The sequence below is a fragment of the Schistocerca nitens genome, chromosome 3 (assembly GCF_023898315.1).
Source record: "Schistocerca nitens isolate TAMUIC-IGC-003100 chromosome 3, iqSchNite1.1, whole genome shotgun sequence".
In the NCBI taxonomy this organism is placed as follows: Eukaryota; Metazoa; Arthropoda; class Insecta; order Orthoptera; family Acrididae; genus Schistocerca; species Schistocerca nitens.
Genome location: NC_064616.1, coordinates 746,817,449 through 746,841,366, shown reverse-complemented (window position 1 = coordinate 746,841,366; position 23,918 = coordinate 746,817,449). Strand labels below are relative to the sequence as shown.

General features: G+C 45.6%; 1 non-coding gene across 1 annotated transcript; it reads left to right on the top strand.

Annotated features, from left to right (window-relative positions):
- Positions 1–515: 515 nt before the first annotated feature.
- Positions 516–599, top strand: Trnas-gga (transfer RNA serine (anticodon GGA)). Its single transcript is given in 2 exon segments — positions 516–555; positions 565–599. It is a non-coding gene; the product is annotated as a tRNA-Ser (tRNA).
- Positions 600–23,918: the final 23,319 nt, after the last annotated feature.

Here is a 23,918-nt window from a genome sequence, read left to right as displayed (position 1 = left end):
ATTCAGGACTGTCAAGATACAGTTTACACACTGTAACTCTTATTTGTTGTGAAACTGGACTGTGAACGGTATTTATGAGTCCAAAGATACATAAAATCTAAGTTTCTCTTAATTTAGTGGCCTTTGCCTGGAAGTTTCGTTTGAAGTGTTCCTACAGAAAGGCTTCAAAATTTAGCACCACATTAGCTATCTATGGCAGTGAAGGTCGTTGGTTGGTTCCACCATGTGCCATCAGTCAGTCGCAGTCAGATTAATAACAGCAAAACCAGGAAAGATTCTGCATCGCATTATTTATTGCAGGCCTATAAGCTTTCTTCTAGTAGTCTGAAAAGCTTTTATAAACTTCTGAAATGCTCTCACATGTTTATAGACTATCACTGAAAGTTGGTAGATCTTGTCGAGAAAAAAAGTTTTGAATAATTTGTAAGGTGACAGAACAAATGAAGGTCAATTTCGCACCTTACATAAAAGATTTATATATCGTAACGGGAAGGTGAATATGACACCTAACGCCGGCCCGAGTGGCCGAGCGGTTGAAGGCGCTACAGTCTGGAACCGCACGACCGCTACGGTCGCAGGTTCGAATCCTGCCTCGGGCATGGATGTGTGTGATGTCCTTAGGTTAGTTAGGTTTAAGTAGTTCTAAGTTCTAGGGGACTTATGACCACAGCAGTTGAGTCCCATAGTGCTCAGAGCCATTTGAACCATTTTTTGACACCTAACTTAATTTGACGGTAATGAGCAAATTTGCCTGTAAACATGTAATGCAAAAGGGATGATACTCAATCGATGGTATTAACACACCGATCATGTAATGCATGTCTATAAGCGCCGGCCGAAGTGGCCGTGCAGTTAAAGGCGCTGCAGTCTGGAACCGCAAGACCGATACGGTCGCAGGTTCGAATCCTGCCTCGGGCATGGATGTTTGTGATGTCCTTAGGTTAGTTAGGTTTAACTAGTTCTAAGTTCTAGGGGACTAATGACCTCAGCAAATGGTTCAAATGGCTCTGAGCACTATGGGACTCAACTGCTAAGGTCATTAGTCCCCTAGAACTTAGAACTAGTTAAACCTAACTAACCTAAGGACATCACAAACATCCACGCCCGAGGCAGGATTCGAACCTGCGACCGTAGCGGTCTCGCGGTTCCAGACTGCAGCGCCTTTAACCGCACGGCCACTTCGGCCGGCTGACCTCAGCAGTTGAGTCCCATAGTGCTCAGAGCCATTTGAACCATTTGAACCATGTCTATAAGCAGAAGATGAGACAAGCAGTGAGAGGAAACGTTTTGATTTGGAAGCAATTGTGAGGAGAGGAGAAGGCCACACCACAAGGGGTACCACGGAAAGCACTTTGGACGCATCCCAAGGCGGGAGTCAACGACCGACTGACCAGGTGACTCAGAGACCCTATTGGTCGAAAAAAGCCGTGACACGGAGAATGAAAGAACCCAGGTGGGGAGACAGTTCGGCCGCGAGAAAGACAAGACGGAAATTTTCGAGGACTCTTCTCTGACCAGGCGTCAAGTGCAGAACGGGGCGCATAACGCTCTGTACGACGCAGAGGAGAAATTTGTGTGTACACTGCGTTCACAGCAGCTGACGTCCAGCTAGGTATTAGCTGTAGCGTCGGTTAGCTCCAACAGCGGAGAAACGAACCAACCAGTTAGTTAATTGTGCTTGAGAGAACTGAGAGGGCATTATAATATGCATGCTGCTCCAGCCATGTGCGTGTATATTGCCATATTCCAAGACTAGGAATGAGTACTTATTTTCTCTCACAACGAGAAACATAGGGGAAAAATCAGCAAAGGTTTAATAAGCTTTTATAGGAATTTCAGAGGCAGAGAGCGGCCATGCATATGATAGCTCATCACAGCAAAGGTAAATACCGCATGCAAGGGCGTAAACTTGTTGGTTCACCAGCTTGTGTCCACTGTAAACTCGAGCGACCTTGGGTAATCTTTTGCTAAACTTGTCACAAAACTAACAATACTCCGTAGACTTGAAACGGAATCGGATGATTTATCGTAGTACTAACAAACATCATAACGTAATTGTAAGAATAATTTTGTAAAGAAACTTCTAGTTAAAATTTAATATTGTTGTGTTTAGGATTAGTTAAATTTCAGAGGACAAGATGCCACATTTTCACAACTATCTGAACATTGTCACATTGTAAACTGTGTAAAAGCAAATATATCTCTGCAAAGTTTGCAACATTAAACAAATGTCATTACAGTATACACAGTTGTGTCCTCAGTCATAGAATAAACAACCACCATCTTACGTCTTACAAATTTTGTTGATATTATTAATACCAAAAATACGTATGGCCAGCTTTAGTAAAAAAATACAAAAATAAAGTGTTATTTTTCAGTACAAAATAATTAAATAATGCTGGTTTGTGCAGAAAATATTTTACCTGCTTATAGACAAATGGCGTCTTTAAAAATTGACCTCACATTTTATATTTTCCAGCAGTCGTATTCTTATCATTAGTTATCGGTTAAACATAATAGCGCTAATCCTACATAATTAAACTAATAACTACTAGTAAAAAATCTCAGTAACATGAAGGAAGTGTTACTTAAAATTAAGAAGCTATGACTCTTACCAATTGTTTTGTGTTGTCGAAATTGTAGACTCTAGATGCACATGCCTGTGACGGTTCAAATTATATAGCGAAAGCTTCAGATTCCTTACGAGAGTTTTTGGCCCTACGCTCAGGTGTGCCAAAATAATGTTAGCCTGCGATTCATTGCAGTCTCTAATACACTATTATTTCAGAAAAAAATTGACACTTCACGACACATGATTCGGTCACACTACTCAGTTACACACTTCAGTAATATCAATAATGGCACTCGGAAAACAAGTGTTCGCTGACAGCACGTGGAAGAGTTGGAAGGACAACTAACTGTTTTCAACAATCGATTGGTCAGTCGACTGTTTTTTCCTGCAGTCGGTTTCTTCACTCGGTTGCAGCCGTTATATGAATTTTACACTCAGTTTCCGGGTTTGGGCTATTTTATTTACTTTCTCTTTCGGACTTTTCGGTTATCATATCAATTTTTGGTTGGTTTTTAAAATTTAATATCAGAGGCTGCCCTTTAAATGTATGTATATACACTCCTGGAAATTGAAATAAGAACACCGTGAATTCATTGTCCCAGGAAGGGGAAACTTTATTGACACATTCCTGGGGTCAGATACATCACATGATCACACTGACAGAACCACAGGCACATAGACACAGGCAACAGAGCATGCACAATGTCGGCACTAGTACAGTGTATATCCACCTTTCGCAGCAATGCAGGCTGCTATTCTCCCATGGAGACGATCGTAGAGATGCTGGATGTAGTCCTGTGGAACGGCTTGCCATGCCATTTCCACCTGGCGCCTCAGTTGGACCAGCGTTCGTGCTGGACGTGCAGACCGCGTGAGACGACGCTTCATCCAGTCCCAAACATGCTCAATGGGGGACAGATCCGGAGATCTTGCTGGCCAGGGTAGTTGACTTACACCTTCTAGAGCACGTTGGGTGGCACGGGATACATGCGGACGTGCATTGTCCTGTTGGAACAGCAAGTTCCCTTGCCGGTCTAGGAATGGTAGAACGATGGGTTCGATGACGGTTTGGATGTACCGTGCACTATTCAGTGTCCCCTCGACGATCACCAGTGGTGTACGGCCAGTGTAGGAGATCGCTCCCCACACCATGATGCCGGGTGTTGGCCCTGTGTGCCTCGGTCGTATGCAGTCCTGATTGTGGCGCTCACCTGCACGGCGCCAAACACGCATACGACCACCATTGGCACCAAGGCAGAAGCCACTCTCATCGCTGAAGACGACACGTCTCCATTCGTCCCTCCATTCACGCCTGTCGCGACACCACTGGAGGCGGGCTGCACGATGTTGGGTCGTGAGCGGAAGACGGCCTAACGGTGTGCGGGACCGTAGCCCAGCTTCATGGAGACGGTTGCGAATGGTCCTCGCCGATACCCCAGGAGCAACAGTGTCCCTAATTTGCTGGGAAGTGGCGGTGCGGTCCCCTACGGCACTGCGTAGGATCCTACGGTCTTGGCGTGCATCCGTGCGTCGCTGCGGTCCGGTCCCAGGTCGACGGGCACGTGCACCTTCCGCCGACCACTGGCGACAACATCGATGTACTGTGGAGACCTCACGCCCCACGTGTTGAGCAATTCGGCGGTATGTCCACCCGGCCTCCCGCATGCCCACTATACGCCCTCGCTCAAAGTCCGTCAACTGCACATACGGTTCACGTCCACGCTGTCGCGGCATGCTACCAGTGTTAAAGACTGCGATGGAGCTCCGTATGCCTCGGCAAACTGGCTGACACTGACGGCGGCGGTGCACAAATGCTGCGCAGCTAGCGCCATTCGACGGCCAACACCGCGGTTCCTGGTGTGTCCGCTGTGCCGTGCGTGTGATCATTGCTTGTACAGCCCTCTCGCAGTGTCCGGAGCAAGTATGGTGGGTCTGACACACCGGTGTCAATGTGTTCTTTTTTCCATTTCCAGGAGTGTATAAATGAACCATCACCTTTTAACACGTTTCTGAAATATCTATGATCAAAGTTGTGAAGATCGTTTTTGAACACCCTGTATTTTCCTTACTTCTTTATTGAGATAATGAGAAGGCGCCAACAAACGGCGATCATTTACACCGCGACGTTGCCCCGCTTGCCAGACAACTGAATACTTTAAATATCATTTGCCTTCTACTCATTGAGCTGTATTAAAACAGTCTTAATTTACGTTCATATTCCTTACTAGAAACGCGTGCTATGTTTCAACACTCCTCTATAATGCGCTTTCACAAATTCCTACAACTCTCGTGTGTAGTTTATATCTACTGGTCTGTATGTGGTGCGCACCCGCTGACGTTGCCAGCACTACAACGTATCTACAGAATGTATGTGCTTGGGAAAATAATACGATTTGACACAGATGTCCGGTGATTTTGAAGTTTTTGTCTGGGGTTAGCAATTTAAGTGTTCGTTGGCATACCTGGCATACTTAGCTTTCATGATTATTGTAAGTGGTACATTAATATACATCCAGTGTATATTAATAAGTAATAAGTCGCCCATTTTAAGTTAAATGACATTTATGGGTTTAGATAGTAAGCTGTTTGCCGCTCTTATTCTTTTGTTAAAATGTGTTTGGAATAGATTGCAACCCATATTGCTACATAATTATTTTAAAAAAAATGATGGAATCTGTTGAAGTAACATATTCGCTGATTTCTGAAGTCATTTTATCCAGTATAAAATGGTACTCCATTAAGGGGGGCGGGGGCTATAGCCCCATAGCCCTCCCCCCTTTTCCACCGTCCCTGATTACGAGGGTCTTATAGAATCTGGCATAGCAAAAGATGGTATATGTGGTGTCACCGCTAGACACCACACTTGCTAGGTGGTAACTTAAATCGGCCGCGGTCCTGTAGTACATGTCGGACCCGCGTGTCGCCACTGTGTATTCGCAAACGTAGCGCCACCACAGGGCAGGTCACAAGACACGGACTTGACCTAGCCCCAGTTGTACGGACGACATAGCTTGCGACTAGACCTACCAAGTATTCCTCTCATTTGCCGAGAGACAGATTAAATAGCCTTCAGCTAGTCCATCGCTACTACCTAGCAAGGAGCCATGTGTATCATTGCTAATTGCTTACTACTATGCAAGAGATGTATTTCAACAAGAAGAACATCATTAAAAGTTAAGTAGATGACAATCTCTCTTCTTTTCTTTATAGTTTTTCATCCAGTCTCCTGTTTCAGAAATTACGCCCGTCTGCGTTAGTTTCGCGTGCACCTAGCCACTCATTGTGTCGAGACCTTAGGGAATCGACACAACAGTATAGATCTTGGATTTGTAGCTGTAAAGGATGATGGAAGGATGTGTGTGGTCCCCATGTCTGGCCAGACAGGAGTTTCAGGAGTCAGAGTCTATTGAGGGCTTTGTGTTGGATCGTAAGAAGATGGGGAGTCCAGGTGAGGGTGAGGCTAAGGTATTTCATGCTTGGAGTGAGGTGGATAGGGCGACCATAGATGGCGAGGAAAAGTTGTGGAGCCAGGAGGAGTGGATGGTACGACCTATGATGATTGCCTGGGTCTTGGGAGGGTTGATGCGAAGGAGCCACTGGTTGCATCAGTCAGTGAGCAGGTTTTGGTGGATTTGAAGGGTACGCTGGGACTGTTGAAGGGTAGGATAAACGGCCAGGAAGGTGGTATCATCAACAAATTGGAAGAGATGAACAGGCATGGGAAGTTTGGGTGCATCTGCAGTACACAGCAGACAGAGGAGAGGGGAAATGACAGAGCCTTGGGGCACACTGGTGTTGGGATAGAAAATACAGGAGTTGAAATTGTGGACAGTGATATAGGATGGATGATGGGAGAAGAAGGAAGCAACGAGATGGACGAAATTTATGGGAAGAGCATGGATCTGGAGTCAGCGGAGAAGGAGGGCCAGAAACCACACTGGGAAAGGGGAAGGAGGTGGTGCTCGTTAAGGTGGTGATGAATATGGCGGGAGAGGATGAACTCAAAGACCTTACTGAACATGGAGGTGAGGCAGATGGTGTCCAGGAGGGGGGGGGGTGGTTTGTTGGGCTAACAGCAGGATGCTGAAAGTCTTCCACAGGTGGTCAGGGTAAAAGCCAGTGTAGAGGAGGCGGTTATACAGGGTAGCAAGGACAGCCAGGAAGGAAGGAGGTGATTCCTTGAGGTGGCAGTAGGTGACACTGTTGTGACCAGGGACAGTGTGGCCTTTGGAGCGGAGTATGAGTCTGATGTCATGTGGCATAATGGGAGTGTTTATGTCTGAGGGGGTAACTGATCCAGGAAACAGGGGGTGAGTGGTGGGACAGATTTGTTGGATCCTTTAAGGACCATGGGGAAGAGGGGGTAATCAAAGTAAGGATTGTCAGGAATAGAGAGGACCTCAGAGAGGTGAGAAGCAAAATGGTTATCCTTACTGAGGTTGTCAGGGAAGAGGCAGTGGTCGTGGAGAAGGGGATACTGCAGGGTGGGATAGCTACTAGTAAGGCGGTGGAAGGCAGACCAGTACTTGGAGGAGTTGACAGAGAGGGTGGAGTTGAGGCATGTACATGTCTGGCGCCAGTCTTGTTTCTTTGGTGTTAAGATGTTCAGATGTGTCGTTGTAATTGCTGGTGGCATGAGGAGTGTATCCCAGACACAAGTTCTGCAGAAGGAGTGGTAGAACCCGCAGGATTCACGGAGTAGAAGGACGGCTTCGTGAGGAAGAGTTGGGGGTGACGGTGGATAAATTTGGTAGCAACGTGGGCCTTCACAGCGTCATTGATGGTCTTCTGGGGGAAGGACGAGGCATGGGTGACGTCAGTGGGATGGTGAACGGTAAGTGGGTGGCTTTTGACCTGTGAGGCAATGGATTCTCAATAGGCATCCCAGTCGGCGCGGCGATAGTCATGGACAGACTTTGAAGGGGCAGCAGGGTGGGCGGCAGGAGGGGGGTGTTGAGCAAAGTAGATGGTGAGAAGGACTGGGAGGTGGTCACTACCAATGGGGTCGAGGAAGTCTGTGGTGATACGACCAAGGAGGTTGGGGGAAGCAAGGACGACACCTGGGATGGAGTTACTTTCAGGACAGGTGTGCTGGGGAACATGGTCACTGTGGAGGTTGGTGAGGAACTGATGCCACCACTGAAGGGTGGCAGGGTCACAGCTGAGGATGCTGAGGTCTGCGGCAATCACATAGGTGGAGAAGGTGCAGTCAACATGAGAGATGAAGTCGTATGGGAGAGGAGCTGTGGGATGGACACAGGTGTTAGTGAAGTAAGGAAAAGGACAGTGAGGATGAGGTGTTCAGTTGGGTCATTGAGCAGGAGTTGTGGCCAGACAGGAATATGCTTGAGATGGGAAATAGTGAGGAGAAGGGGATTGTCAGTGTGATAAAGAAGGTAGGGAGAGGTGCAAGGAAAATGGTGAGGTTGGAGGAAGGTTTTGTTTAAGACGAAGGAGTCCACCTGGTGCTAGGACAGAGTATGCATGAAGAGGTATTTGTTGGCAAAGAGGAAGCGAATGATTAGGTATAGGAGACAATACTGTTGGCACACCAGGGGGGAGGGGGGAGGGAGTGGAGGGAGGAAGAGAGAGGAATAAACAAGAGTGTCTAGGTGAATGACAGAGTAGTGGGCCTGGTTGTGGGAGAATGTGGCATAGGTATTCAAATGGAACATGGAGCATGTGGCAAGGGAGATCTGCTGGATGGTGTGATGGCATATGAAGGGGTGGATATTCTGGAGGATGACGGTCAGGAACCAGATGATGTCTTCAACCATAGGGAGAGGGTGCAGGGAATTGTTGGGGTCGATGGATTGATTGATGGGGGAAATGGGAACAGTAACCTCAAGGTTGCTGTGTGGGGGTTTGACCTTGCATTTGGAGGAGTAGGTGGGGTGGGCTTTGTTGCAGGTGTTCCAGGCAGGAATTGAGGCAAGGTTAGGACACTGTTTGAGGAAGTGGGAGGCTTTACTGAGGGTCAGGTGGGGGTGGGGAGTTTTCAGTTTTGGGTTAGGTGGTGGTTGTTGAGGAGACAGCATTGGCAGTGGTAGGATTGAGGAGTGGAACAGGAGGGGTCAACTGGGTGGCGATGGTTGAAAATCGGGGCTCCCTATGTGAGGAGGTGATCTATGGAGGTGGCAGACTGTGAACACATGCATCAGGAAGGTAGGGCCGAAGTTGTTATAGACACGTCAGGTTGAGTGGATTTCCAGGCCAGGGTTGGCATTCAATTACAGCAACACCTTTGCCTCTGTGACCACAGGGCTGAGTTTTGTGATCATGGTGGTGAGGTTTGGTGAATGATGAGGGGGGTTGGGGCTGATGAGGAGAGGTGGGATAGGTGCATGTGGGCCAAAGGTGATACAGAGAAGTTTCCAGAGGAGGACAGTGTGGAAAGAAGGAGAAGGGGATTTGATAAGGACAGAGTCTGTGCGGGGGATAAGTTCAGCATTGGATCACTGGGGCTATACTTGCAGATTTCGGGGATGAGGGTGAGGGCATCAACGAATTTCAGATTGTGGTTGGAAAGGACGCATGTATGAATGGCAGGGGTTGGGGATGTGGCAGGAGGAGTGGTATCCATGGGGGGATCAGAAGGAAGAGTGGGATGTGGTTGTTTCTTGGAAGAGGTGGTGGAGGCAAAGTCAGGACTGTGGAGTTTTGGGGATGTTTTGGCGGATGTGGCCTATGAGGAGGGGTTAGGGACTGGTTGCATTGGGAGGTGGTAGTAGGCAGGCCGTTTATGTGAGGTGGAGGCCTTTGGAAGAGAAGGTGGTTGCTTCACGGTGGCGACCGTGGCGCGGCAGGCCATGACACAGGTAGGGGAAGTAGGGGCGGTCATAGCAGGGCGGGTGGGGAGTGGGGGAATGTCATCCTGATGGGTGGATGGGTGGCAGCAGTGGGAGAGGGTGCTGGAGCAGGAGCAGGAGGAAGAGGAGGAGGAGGAGGAGGCGGAGGAGGAGGAGCAGCAGGAGCAGGAGCAGTATATACATGGGTGTACAGGGGTGGGTACGAGATTGAGGACAGGAGGTGGAGTAGATCGGGGAAACCAAGTGGAGGCGCTCCATGAGGTAATGGTGGGCAGGGGAAGGGAAGGTTTATGTGATTGTTGTGGTGGGGGCGTCCATGGTGGACTGTGAGGTCTACTGGCGTCTGGTGTCACCGAAGTAGGGAAAGAGAACAAAGACAGAGCAGCTGTGGTGGCGAGCAGTGTGCGGACGGCTGATTAAGTTAGCGTTGACAGGATGCGCTGGACTCTGTCTTCCTGGCGGTGTGGCGCTGTCCGCTCTTTCCACTGTCGCGGGTCAGCTCCTTCTTGATGACGTTTCGCAGTGCAGTCGCTGTGCAGTCGATGCTTTAGGAAAGCACATATAGGCAGATGTAATGCATCACTAACTCAAGGCATTTTTGTACAGAGAGTGGAATATTTCATTGTTAAATACTTCTTTAAGAAAGGTGATAGCAGATACGTAAAAAAACTACCACCTGTTTAACTACTCAACATTATTTTCCCAAGTTTTTGCAAAGGAGGTGTATTCTAGAACAGTATCTCACCTGTGCAACAATAACATCCTGAGAAAGACACAGTTTTGATTTCAGAAGAGTTGCTCTACTGAGAATACCATTTATATGTTCACTCAGCATAACTAAACAGCACCGCTTGGTGTTATCTGTGAGCTATCTAAGGCATTTCACTGCATAAATCACAATATTATCTTAGATGAACTGACATTTCGTGGAACTGATAGTATATCCAGATAGTGGATAGCATCATATGTAACCAAAATAATGCAGAAAGCTGTACTCAGTAATTCAACGAATTTGGTCTGGGGAGATTATCCTGACGGGAGAAATCATGTATGCAATTCCTCAAGGATGAATCTTAGCTCCGCTATTGTTCCTCATATACGTAAACGATCTTCCATCTAATATACACTGAAGCTCCAAAGAAACTGGTATAGGCATGCGTATTCAAATACAGATATATGTAAACAGGAGAATACGCCGCTGCGGTCGACAACGCCTATATAAGACAATAAACATCTCGCGCAGTTGTTAGATCGGTTACTGCTGCCACAATGGCAAGTTATCAGGATTTTAGTGAGTCTGAACGTGGTGTTACAGTCGGCGTATGAGCGATGGGACACAGCATCTCCGAGGTAGCGATGAAGTGGGGATTTTCCCGTACGACCATTTCACAAGTGTACCATGAATATCAGGAATCCGCTAAAACATCAAATCTCCGACATCGCATAGGCCGGAAAAGCATCCTGCAAGAACGGGACCATCGAAGACTGAAAGAATGCTTCAGCGTGACGGAAGGGCAGCTCCTCCGCAAATTGCTGCAGACTTAAATGCTCGGCCATCAAAAAGTGGCAGCGTGCGAACCATTCAACGAAACATCATCGATAAGGGCTTTCAGAGTCGAAGGCCCACTCGTGTGCCTTGATGACTGCATGACGCAAAGCTTTAAGATTCGCCTGTGCCCGTCAACACCGACATGGGACTGTTGATGACTAGAAACATGTTGCCTGGTCGGACGAGTCTCTTTTCAAATTGTATAGAGCGGATGGACGTGTATGGGTATGGACACAATCTCCTGAATCCATGGATCGTGCACGTCAGCAGGGGACTGTTCAAGTTGGTGGAGGCTCTGTTATGGTGTGGGGCGTGTGCAGTTGGAGTGATATGGGACTCCTGATACGTCTAGATACGACTCTGATAAGTGACCCGTACGTAAGCATCCTTCCTCATCACCTGCATCCATTCATGCCCACTGCGCATTCCGACGAACCTGGGCAATTCCAACAGGACAACGAGACACTCCACACGTCCATAATTGCTACAGAGTGGCTCCAGGAACACTCTTCTGAGTTCAAACATTTCCGATGGCCACCAAACTACGCAGACACGAACATTATTGAGCATATCAGGGATGCCTTGCAACGTGCTGTTCAGAGGAGATATCCACCGCATCGTACTTTGGTGGATTTATGGACAGCCGTGCAGGATTCAAGGTCGCAGTTCCCTCCAGCACTACTTCAGACATTAGTCGAGTCCATGCCACGTCGTATTGCGACACTTCTGCGTGCTCTCGGGGACCCTACACGATATTTGGAAAGTCTTCACTGCTCAAAAATGCGCTGCAACAAGAAGAAGTGGTGCTCATGCACCACCATCTCGTAGACATCAGTTTAATGAGTTAGGCATTTTGACTACTACTTTACAGTTTGTCATGGATTTTGTTGTAAATAATCCGCTGCCAAAAAAATGGTTCAAATGGCTCTCAGCACTATGCGACTTAACTTCTGAGGTCACCAGTCGCCTAGAACTTAGAACTAATTAAACCTAACTAACCTAAGGACATCACACACATCCATGCCCGAGGCAGGATTCGAACCTGCGACCGTAGCGGTTGCCCGGCTCCAGACTGTAGCGCCTAGAACCGCACGGCCACTCAGGCCGGCAATCCGCTGCAGTTCAACAGGAACAACGATGCGCACAACTAACATACCAGAAGAAAAAATGACATTTATTAAGCCACATTAAGGTTGTCTTTGGCACAAAAAGGGGTGCACAACGCTGTAACCAAAATTTTTGATACCTTAGTCAGTGACATAAAAGCTCTGACAGACACCAAAGTAAATTGTGAAAATTTTTTCTCCTTGACTACTCCTTCTATTCCGTATAAGAATTTCTATTATTGTAATGTGTAAAAGGTGGTATTCAGGAAATACTAACTGACGTGTTATGTCTTTTTTTAAAAATGTACTCGTAAATGATCAGCATGTACGTAAAAAATAGTATGTGATGTGAATATAAAATGACTCGTTCCACATCGCTACGATTTATAGTACAAATGATCGATGTAACATGAAACTAACTAGCTAAACAACAGATGTGAACATCGTCTCTAATTCATTTACATTTACACGACTACTGACCAATACGCACGTTAGTGTTTAGCAATGGGTTCATAAAACTACTTTCACACCATTCTCGATCGTGCCACTCTCGAATAGCTCGTGGGAAAAATTAACAAATAAATCTTTTCGTGCTAGCTCTGATGTCTGTTATTTTAATACGATGGTCGTTTCTCCCTGTGTAAGTGGTAGCGGACGAAATATTTTCGCATCCGGAGGAGACAGTTGGTGATTGAAATTTTGTGAAAAGGTCTAGCCGTAAAGAAAAACTCCATTGCTTTAACTATTCCCACTCCAACTCGCTTATCATATCCGTGACACTCTCTCACATATTTCGGGATAATACAAAACAAGCTACCTTCCTTTGAACTTATTCAATGTCGTCCATCATTCCTATCTGGTAATGATCTCATATCGCGCAGCAATACTGCAGAAGAGGGCGGACAAGCGTAATGCAGACAGTCTCTTAGCACAGTTATTGCGTCTTCTAAATGTTCTACCAGTGAAAAGCAGTCTGGTTCATCTTCCCCACAGCGTTTCCTGTATGACGAAGCCAATTTAAGTTGGTCGTGATTGTAATCCCTGGGTACTTAGTTGAATCGACAACTTTTAAATTTGTATGTTTTATCGTGTAACCGGAATTTAAAAAATTTTTAGGGCTTTTGAGGACAGCCACACACTTTTTATTGTTCAGGGCCAATTGACACTTGCGCACCATGCAGATATCGTGCGTAGATCATTTTTTAATTCGTATCGATATACTGAAGAGTTTACTAGATGGCAAGCGACAGCGTCATCTGTGCAAACAATCTAAGAGGGCTGCTCAGAACGTCTCCTAAATCGTGTACACTTCCTTGGGGAACCCTAGATATCACTTATGTTTCATTCAGTGTCCTTTCATTAGCTCCACATCTATATCTATATGATTACTGTGCTATTTACAATTTAAGTGGATGGCAAAGGGATCATCAAACCACCTCCAAGCCGGCCACGGTGGTCTCACGGTTCTAGGCGCGCAGTCCGGAACCGTGCGACTGCTACGGTCGCAGGTTCGAATCCTGCCTTGGGCATGGATGTGTGTGATGTCCTTAGGTTAGTTAGGTTTAAGTAGTTCTAAGTTCTAGGGGACTGATGACCACAGCAGTTGAGTCCCATAGTGCTCAGAGCCATTTGAACCAAACCACCTCCAAGCTCTTTCTCTACAGTACCGTTCTCGAAAAGCGCGCGGGAAAAACAAACACTTAAATCTTTTTGCGCGAGCTCTGATTTCTCTTATTTGATTATGATGATCATTCCGCCCTATGTACGTGAGCACCAACAAAATATTTTCACAATCCGAGGAAAAAGTTGATGATTGAAACTTTATGAGAAGTTCCTGCCGCAACGAAAAACGCCTTTGGTTTATTGATTGCCACCCCAGCTCACGTATCATATCCGTTACGCTCTGTCCCCTATTTCGCGATAGCACACAGTTACCACGAACTATGATAATTCTCACAGGGAATCACGAATCCAGTCGCACAACTTAGACGATGCTCCATGGACACGGAATTTTATTATAACCTCCTGGAAACCTAGAACTTTTGAATAAATTTGATATCTCATGTTGATAGCGCTCATTACTTCCTATGAGTAAAGAGCCAGTTGTAATTTATTCTGTGAGTTCTCTGTTATCATCAGTGTCGTGTATTCTACCATTACTCGTTACTTTTGGCCAATTAAATTTGCATTTTTATACAGTTTCATATTTTGTGTGTTGGGAAAGTTTCTCTGAAGCTGTCACAATCACAGTTCGTAGTATGTGAAACAGTAGCTGACAACAGGCCAGAGTCAGACGCCACGGTCTTTCTCCGGGGATTACTGTGTGACGCCCCTGTCCCATCCTTATCTACGCCATTAGCGGCGGGAAATCTTATCGCTGTTCTGTTTTCCCCGAATGTAACTTTTCTTTCGTAACACATGATTTGCTTCCTTCTGAACTGTTTACTTTCCTTTGTCGTACCCTCAATAGAAAATATGCATCATAAGATGAATCAGTCTGCTAGGAGAGCTTTGCTTTTACGTTGAGAAGATATCTTATAGATTATTTGAGTTTTCTCTAAATATTTTATTTAGTTGTGTGGTGTTTCTATAACCAGTTGGCTAGTGACGTGGGTAGCAATCAAACAGAAGATCCAAATGCGATTTTCTTTATTTTAACGACAGATTTCGACCTCTTAATCGTTTTTGTTAGGTTGTGAAAATGGTTGTGGCTTTAGAGAGTCCTTATAGAATCAATCTATTTCTTGAATAGGATTGATTGTTTTGTTTTCATGCATATGAGAAAGAAGTTTTGGATGTGGTAAAAAAAACATTGGCTATACATCAACGCGTAAGGATAGGAGAAACATATTTCATTGTAATTCTTCCCTCCATCTTTGAGTTATGTTCCAAAGCCATAGTAACAAGTAAGTCTTGTATTTCATGTAAATATTTACTACTACTTTTTCATAAAATGTAGTCCTGGTGTATGTGATTTTATTGGTGACAATGCTGTTGTTGTTAATAAAAGTAGATTAGAACTATTATAAAGAATGATTACACAAGGTGCTTCAATCATACTGCAAAACTTTAAAAATTATCTTTGGCTTCAGTACGATAGCAGAACTAACTGAAAACCATGATATAAATTGTACAAATCATAACAGTTTCAAACAGGTACCCCACTCATACAAGCCGGCCGCGGTGGTCTCGCGGTTCTAGGCGCGCAGTCCGGAACCGTGCGACTGCTACGGTCGCAGGTTCGAATCCTGCCTCGGGCATGGATGTTTGTGATGTCCTTAGGTTAGTTAGGTTTAAGTAGTTCTAAGTTCTAGGGGACTAATGACCACAGCAGTTGAGTCCCATAGTGCTCAATTTACCCGCGGTATGCTGGAGAAATGCTGGAAAAATTATATGTTTAAAGCCGGTGGAAGGCATAAAACTTCATCCGAAATTGTACTGAATGCTTTCTAAGAACATTGTTTTGAACTATTAGTTCATGAGCCCGCTCGAAGCGAAAATAGTTGCGAAGGCATACTTCATCTCTTAGCAACAAATAATCCTGAACAAATAGGGAGTATCGTGAAGAATACACGGATTAGCGACCACAAGGCAGTTGCTGCTAAGGTGAATACCGGAACACCTTCAACCATCAAAAAGAAACGCAAAGTATATCTATTTAAAAAAGCTGATAAAAATGCTCTTAACGCCTTTTTAAGAGACAGTCTTCACTCCTTCCGATACATCGTGTAAGCGTAGAAAAGATGTGGAATGATTTCAAAGAGATAGTATCGACGACAATTGAAAGATATATACCACATAAATTAATAAGTGATGGTTTTGATCCCCCATTGTACACAAAACTGGTCACATCGCTGTTGCAGAAGCAACGAAAAAAGCACGCCGAATTTAAAAGAACGTAAAATCCCCCAAGACTGGCAAAGTTTTGCAGAAGTTCGAAATATAGCGCGTACTTCAATGTGACATGCTTTTAATGATTTCCACAACGAAACTCTGTCTCGGAATCTGGCAGAAAACCCAGAGACATTCTGGTAATATATTAAACACACCAGAGGCAAGACGCAATCAATACCTTCACTGCTCGATAAAAACGGTGAAGTCACTGATGACAGCACCACTGAAGCAGAGTTATTAAACACGGTTTTCCGAAACTCTTTCACCAAAGAAGACGAAGTAAAGATTCCTGAATTCTAGTCAAGAACAACTTACAAGATGAGAAACATAGAAGTAGATATCTTCGGTGTAGCAAAGCAGCTTAATTCACTTAATAAAGGCAAGGCCTCCGGTTCAGACTGTATACCAGTCAGGTTACTTTCAGAGTATGCTTATGCAATAGCTCCATCTGTCCGAGAGAACAGACGCCACGCATTCATTTAACAGATTCGCCTCGATGGGCAATGAATGCACCACCGTCAGTGCAGATGAACAATTACGTTCGACCTCTTGTGGGAATCTCAAGTAGCGAACATGGAGAACATGGAAGGGGTCTGCTGATAGGAGGCGCTAGATGGGAATGTGTGCCGAGATGGTCCGCGCAATTGCATAAATATTGTGTCTGGGTGGCGCAGTGGTTAACGCAGCTGCCTAATAATTAGTCTGCCTTCGGCGGTGCTGCGACTTGGACATCTTTTTACGTCCCTGCCGCGGAAGTCCGCTCGCGCTGTTGTTTACCGATATAGAATGGCACATGCATACCGAAAGCCGACTCTCAAGTTTTGTTTTTCGAATGAATATGCACGACCGATAGCCTGTGAAACTGAAGGGTCACTACGAAACAAAGTTAAACTTGATTACAACGCGAACTTACTGGAATACACCTCTCCATAGTGAGCAGTGTCGTCTATGTCAAACTGATTAATGATTCAGTGTGTGAAAGATCATTCAAAATACTAAACATGGACATGTTGGATAGGTAACTATTGATCATGCAGGACTGATATTACAAAGCATACACATCTTCGAACTTCCCTTCGAAGTTCCGTCTGACGTGGTGACTGATGCCCTACGCCCACATGGAAGAGTGCTTAGCCACGTGGGGGAAAAATGATCCAACTTCACGACTACCCCGTTCTCAATAGGGTGCGACAGATTAGAATAGAACTGAGACAACATGTACCCTCATACTTGTTCATCGGCGGATGCAGAGCAATAGTCATCTACGATGGACAACACAAAACATGCTCTGGATGCGGGAAGGAAGGCCACGTCCGTTCAGAATGCGTGCAGCGGAGGACTGTGCAGCACAGGCCCAAATAACTTCCATAACGTGACACCTTCTGGAGGGGGACGCAGCCCGTGGAGAATCATCGTCGATGTATCACGTTATCAGAGAAAAACAACGTAGCCGCAGTACCTTATTACAGACGGTCGTATTGCCGGATGCTGGCCGTATGACAATGCAAAAGGACATTGCTAACGCCTTTGTGGAACAATGGACGACTATGAAGAAGCGGAACACGACGAGGCAGCCTTGCATGATATCCCACGAACGCTGTCCGAGTGTCTCGACGCGACGGCTGAATGAGAGTTAACGGGGGTAGTCACAGATGGAGACGTACTAGAAGCGCTCGATAAGGGAGCATCGAACAAGTCACCGGGTCCGACGGGTTTCCGTTAGAGTTTTATCGGATGTTTAAAGATCTCATGACTCCGCGATGGACTGCCATGAATCACGAATTGATGTCTCCCAGTAAGCCTCTTCCACCCGCCTTTGTGGAAGGAATGATCATGTCTATCCACAAAACATCCGGTGGCACAGGGATGCAGACCAACCGGCCACTGACCCTTCTTAACTGCGACTACAAGATCTACACCAGCATACTTGCGGCACGTTTCACACGCGTACTGCGCCAAGCGCTATCACTCGAACAAACCCAGCTAGGAGGGGATAGCGATATACAAACGGCACTCAGCGACTACAGCGATGTGAATGCACTGGCAACAACATGTCGTCTCCGGGGTGCACTGATACCGATAGATTTCGATTGTGCCTTTGATAGGGTGCGCTACGCCTACCTTGTGGAAGTGCTGACGCAAATGAAGTTTCCACAGAGTTTTGTCACCGCCGTGATGCGACTCCTCCACGTGCCTCTTCCAGAGTGCTCATCAATGGACGCATGGTGGGGCCCATCACCTTCTCATGACCAGTCAGACAAGGGTGCCCGCTGTAGACGATACTGTATGGCATCGCTCTCAAGCCGTTGCTGTGGGGGCTCCGGAACCGATTCCAAAGAATGACGATAAGGCATCACAAGTTTATATGCAGGACATACGCGGATGACCTAAAGTTTTTAGTACGGTTGGGCGACGAAGCTGAGCGGCTTTGCATTGGATTAATTTGTATGGTTGGCTGCGGGAAGTCGTATGAACATGGCAACGTTTGAAGCGACGAACATCGGAAAGTACACCTGAGGGAAGTGTAACACTATTATAGCCGATAGACAAGATGAAATGCTTGGGAATTATCTTCATTACAGACGTTCTACGCACTCGGCTACAGACATCTCCTGCAAACAATTCAAGCGAGTGTTTGAATTCACAGGTTAAGGGCTCTAGACATAATACAATGGATCACCTTTGCCAACACTTATCTTGCTTCTCGTATCCCCCTGACCCAAGTTCTTCCTATGCCGGTGGTGCAGGCGCGCCAAATCCCGGCGGCATAGGGATATTTTGTGAGCACCAGGCTGCTGTTTAAGATCGGACATGAAACCCTCACCCTCCTTAGTAGTCGTGGAGGCTTTGGGCTAGTCCACGTCCGCGACCTAGCAGTTACGATTTACGCAAGCACGATGATCAAGATGTGGACACGACACCAGATAAGTATGACGAGCACCTTGATAGACGAACTGGCACCATCTTCTCGTCTGGCACCGGTAGCAATGGCTCACATCTCAACATCGCTTGACCACATGCGAATCTTTTTTGTGGAACGTAGTTATGTACATACGGAACCACCGCCTACCAGGATGGCAACGGCACGTGATGTATACCACATCTCGACTCAAGGACGGCCGAGTAATGCTGTAGAGAGGCAACAGTCAACAGTGACACGGTCAGTGGTATGGCGTACAGTGCACCACGTACACCTTGATACGGGGACGCGCGCTCTGTGGTATCAGGTAGTAAATGGGAAATATGTGAATCGTTCCAGGTTACATACAATTCATATGACGGATAAGCCACTATGACCGCAGTGCAATATTACAGACACAGACGGACATCGCCAGATAGGCCGGCCTTCGGCGGCACTGTGGTGTTTTGTCCAAAAAATGATCGCCTTCTCCCTTCGGGTGGTGTAGCAAGCAATAGAACCACGGATACTATTTCTCCCAGATATGGCATATTTTCCCCGCACGAAGACCAAAGAAGTGACTTGGATTCGGGGTCTGACTGTATTTTACACTTACCGAGAGGGCAGTAAGAATGTACTAGACTTTTGAGTCTTTCCCACAAGGACGTCACTCACTGATTATACAAAATCCGAGATATCGAAAATATAACGCTACGTTTTTAGGGAGTGCCTTGCTTGATCCCCCACCCACTTCGGGTGCACCGGGTAGGAAAAGGTAATTATTGCATATAAATATACTGAACAAGAAAGTACCAGGACAGTAGAGAAGAGGATCCACCACCATACGTGAAGACGTACCCGGCACCAAATCGAGGTACAACGGGATCGGCGAGGAACGCGCCCACGAAGATGGACGTTGCCCGTTATTGTTTTCTGCTGAATAATGCAGTTTATGTTTATTATTGCTACACCATTTATGTAAAAAAAATCGATGTTGAAAGGTCCACTTATTTACGTCTTCCAGAAATATTTTATTGTATAAAGAACACCGTCTTATTTTCACACAGTAGAAGTTTTTATTTGATTAAAAAATGGTAAGGCAACACAAAAAGGTCGCGAAGGCACTTTTGTGCTATGTCACTCGACTCGGGGATAAGCAGGTTCGAATCCTTTAGAGAACAAAAGTAAGCACGAGATCCCGGGTTCGAAACCAGGTCCGGTACACATTTTCACTCCTCACCACTGATTCCGCATAAAGTCCCGATGAGGATGAGATTAACAGTTCCTTTCCTTTCTTTCCTTCCCGCTCCACCTTCAATTTACATAATACATACCACAGCTGCGAATTCCGTGTTCGCATTCATATTATATCAGTTCTCCACACTACTACAGTCAGTTTCTTGTTTACCTGATTCCGCCATTATTACAACTCATATTTGTTACTTTGAAATCTGACTCAGAATTCGCTTTGGACTGTGATACTGTTTCCTACATTGAACTAGATATGGAATAGATCTGGCTTCATTGTTATCAGGAACTGCACCTGACACTACGTCAGCCCATCTATACTACAATGAGTGAGCTACGACTGTGGTTTCGCGTGTTCCTTTTTTCGGAATTTTACTCATTGCTGTGATAGCTCAACTACATAACGACATCCTGATGATTACTCCGGATTTCCCTGTCTCCGTACCCAGAAATGTCACTTCGTGCACGATAGCACTAATACTGTTTTTAGTTTTTGCGACTGATTCTGTCTTGCAGCTAAATAGCACGCAGAAGACTTACAACAGACAAAAAACCTATGAAAGAAATTTTTTCTGTAGGAGTGACGTAGTGAAGCATTGCATGTCTCCTTTCATTATTAGCTGTTGTTGCTGGTAAAACTGAAAATATTTTGAATTGGATACGTTTACATCGTTCAGATTTTCATTCAAAGAATGTGTAAATCGGTCCTCAGCTGTCATACTCTCTCTCTCTCTCTCTCTCTCTCTCTATCTCTCTCTCTCTCCCCCTCACGGACGCACTCTCTTGAGTAAGAAAAATTGTTTTCGCCTGGACCGGAGATGAATATTTATAGTTTACACAGTCCTGAACCTGAGTATTTAAAAATTCGAGTTCAGGAGTGTGTGAACTTAAGTGTGATAATCGTGGCAAGCTATACTATGCTGGGGAATTAAATATCCTGGCAGGGTGAGCTTAATGAAGTATGTCCACTGTGATGTGCAGGGTGAGCTAAATGTAAGACGTCGATTATTACGTGGGGAGGAACCACGCAAGCTGTTAATGTTTGATTTTTCTAATTATTCAAATCAAGGGTCCCCAGATGCCTGAACATAAATGATTTAAACAAAAATGAGGTAATATTTCCCATGGCCTCTAGGCTGAGCGAAAGCTATCTGAAATTTTACAAGAAAATAAGCATCACTTAATCGTTATTGGAAAGCAATCTCCTTCATGTATAAGTATGGCTGATGGCCTTGGTCAGTCTGTATTGAAATGACATGTGATCAGTTAGTTATTGAAATAATATTCAGAGGAATTCGATTAATAAACGTTTATTTTATAAACATCTGCATACATGGAACAAACTGAACATGGCGAACGTCTTCGTTCAAAAATGACATGAAATACAATGAAGTTTCCAACCGTTTTTGTCACAATTATTGCACATAATGTTCAGTCCGAAAGGTATCGTGGAAAACAGGCATTATTTTCAAAGATCGCGACTGACTCTACTTTATATGATTTGGCAGAAATAACTGCGTTGCCCATGGTATTAAGATAAGGTTGCATGCATCAGAATTAATATATGAACCGGACAAGTTAACGAGCAAGTCAACGTTCACTTAAAGTCCACTGTAACAAAAACGTTAAATCGCGAATCGCAAGAAAATTTAAATGACAAGATAAAAATCATGGCTTCAGCTGCGAGACAACTCGAGGTTGATCGTGACGTTCACACGACGCCGATCTCAGTTAGATCTTAGTATTGCAGCATGAATGCTCACCATCCTGGCTGTCGCCTTGGATTTCGAACGAAACCAACCTGCTATCCATCGCCCTCCCGACTCCTCCCGACGCCGAGTCACTTCCCGACTGCTCTCCACAACAGAACGTTCTCTCGACTGCTTCTAAAAAGCGAGTCTCTCTCGACTCCCTCCTTTTCTCTGACTCCGCCGTCTCAGCAACATAATTCCGCCTAGACTCGTACCAGCCAACCAGGACTCGTAAAAAGGGAAAATTTTCCACAAAAGTCCCCTCCTCTCGACTTACGAGCGTCAGCACGAATTACATCACATATTAGCGCTCAATCAGAGCTGTAGTCTCCGGTAAGCCTATGAGACATGAGCAAATCCTCGTTTCTTTCCCTACCATCCCGAATATTTTTCGAACGGGTCTCGACTCTTATCACGGTTTAGGTAAACACCTCTGGCGTCAGTATAGTGGCTGGGGCGTGACTTCCTACTTAATCAGCAAGGTTCCAAGATGATACTCCAGGCGGGTGTAAAATGAATGTGCGCAACGGAAAATACTGAACGCGAAAATCAAGATTTGGCCCTCTCTGCCTCCTTTTTCTGGCTACGCGATCTAATGTAAATAACGCGAGATGACTGATATCATCTAAGTACCCAACACTAGAAGACACTACTTTCAAAAATGAGCTACAGTGGTGTGCAACCTCAGTAGAAATAAAACTTACGTGATCATAGCCTTATAGCCCTAATAAGCAGAAGCAGTTAGCAATATCACCGTATGCACAGCCTCTGGTGCGTTGGAGTGATGGTTCTCATACACGTCGTCTGCGACGACAGAAGAACTCCAGCCACAAAATAAACTCTTTCAAACACTAGGACGGCAAAAGGCGGTCCTCTGACTAATATAATCTAACACTGTCTTCTCCTCTCTGTGTTCTACAGACAAACGCGAACTCCAGACACAAGGTCGGGATTCAGATAACATCTCTACTTGTGTATAGACAGAAGAAGTGCTCTCAATCACTGGCTGCTGCGTGCTCAACGACTACTCCCTACCCGGAGGCGAAGTCCAGAATCGTGTAAGTTCGCAACAGTACAGTACCTAACCGTTCTAATTATAAAATCTCCTGAAACAAAGGCAGCAAGTCCATCTGTTCCAACAAAAGCTGATACTGAGCGACCGTCAAACACAGGTGCTCAAAATGGAAGACTTCTTTCTCTCCACCGCTGGCTTCCCAGCAAAACTCTGCTTCCCTCCCTCGTAACTGCAGAAAGCGAATATATTCTCGAAACCACGGAATATTCTTCCTTTCTACAGATTCTTCCGAACGCCGACCAACCATATTTTAGTATTATGTCGTCCAGTGCGGAAAGTTTGCGAGGAAATACCTGTCCCTGTTAATTAGGAATACATACAATGGTACGCTGCTCAGAGTAAATATCCTCGGAAATAACGCATTCTGCCTGATTTCCGAGGTAACGCTTCCTCGTTCCTCTCTGCTGCGTCCAAGATTTTCAGAGTTTTCGAAGTATTATCCGGTCATCCTTCTGGCCCAGCTACAACACTGGCCGGCCGCCGCTGTATTGTGCTTCAGCGCTCAGGTGCCCCGACTATCCGTCTTGTCTACTTCCTGTGTGAAGCAGGACCAACACCCCTGTGTGGGCTTCTCCACCTACGGCTTGAATTAAGCCTGCCGTTTCATTTCCACTGGCGTTCCAACCTCTAATAGCATAGGCAATCTTTCATTACACTGTTTTGATAATAAAGACACTCTGTCACTTTTTATGCAATAAGCGTTAACAACTATTTACAAGGTGTACGTGACAATCTCAGTCTTCTTTAAATATTCATATATACGATGTACAGACTATCAAATTATACCTAGTTCCAGTTGTAAGTCACGGCAAAGTATGTAGCTGAGTGCTTGTAAGGTGCGAAATTATAGCCACCTTACAAGGTGTCAACTTTCCCCTGTCGCCAGTATGTCTCATGTGGGCGCAAAATGGTCATCAGTTTCGGAGCTGTCTTTTGGGGTTGGAGTCAGCACGCCTGCACAGGGCATGTCTACACCATTAATCAGTGAGGTATCATCCACAATACGTACTGGCTG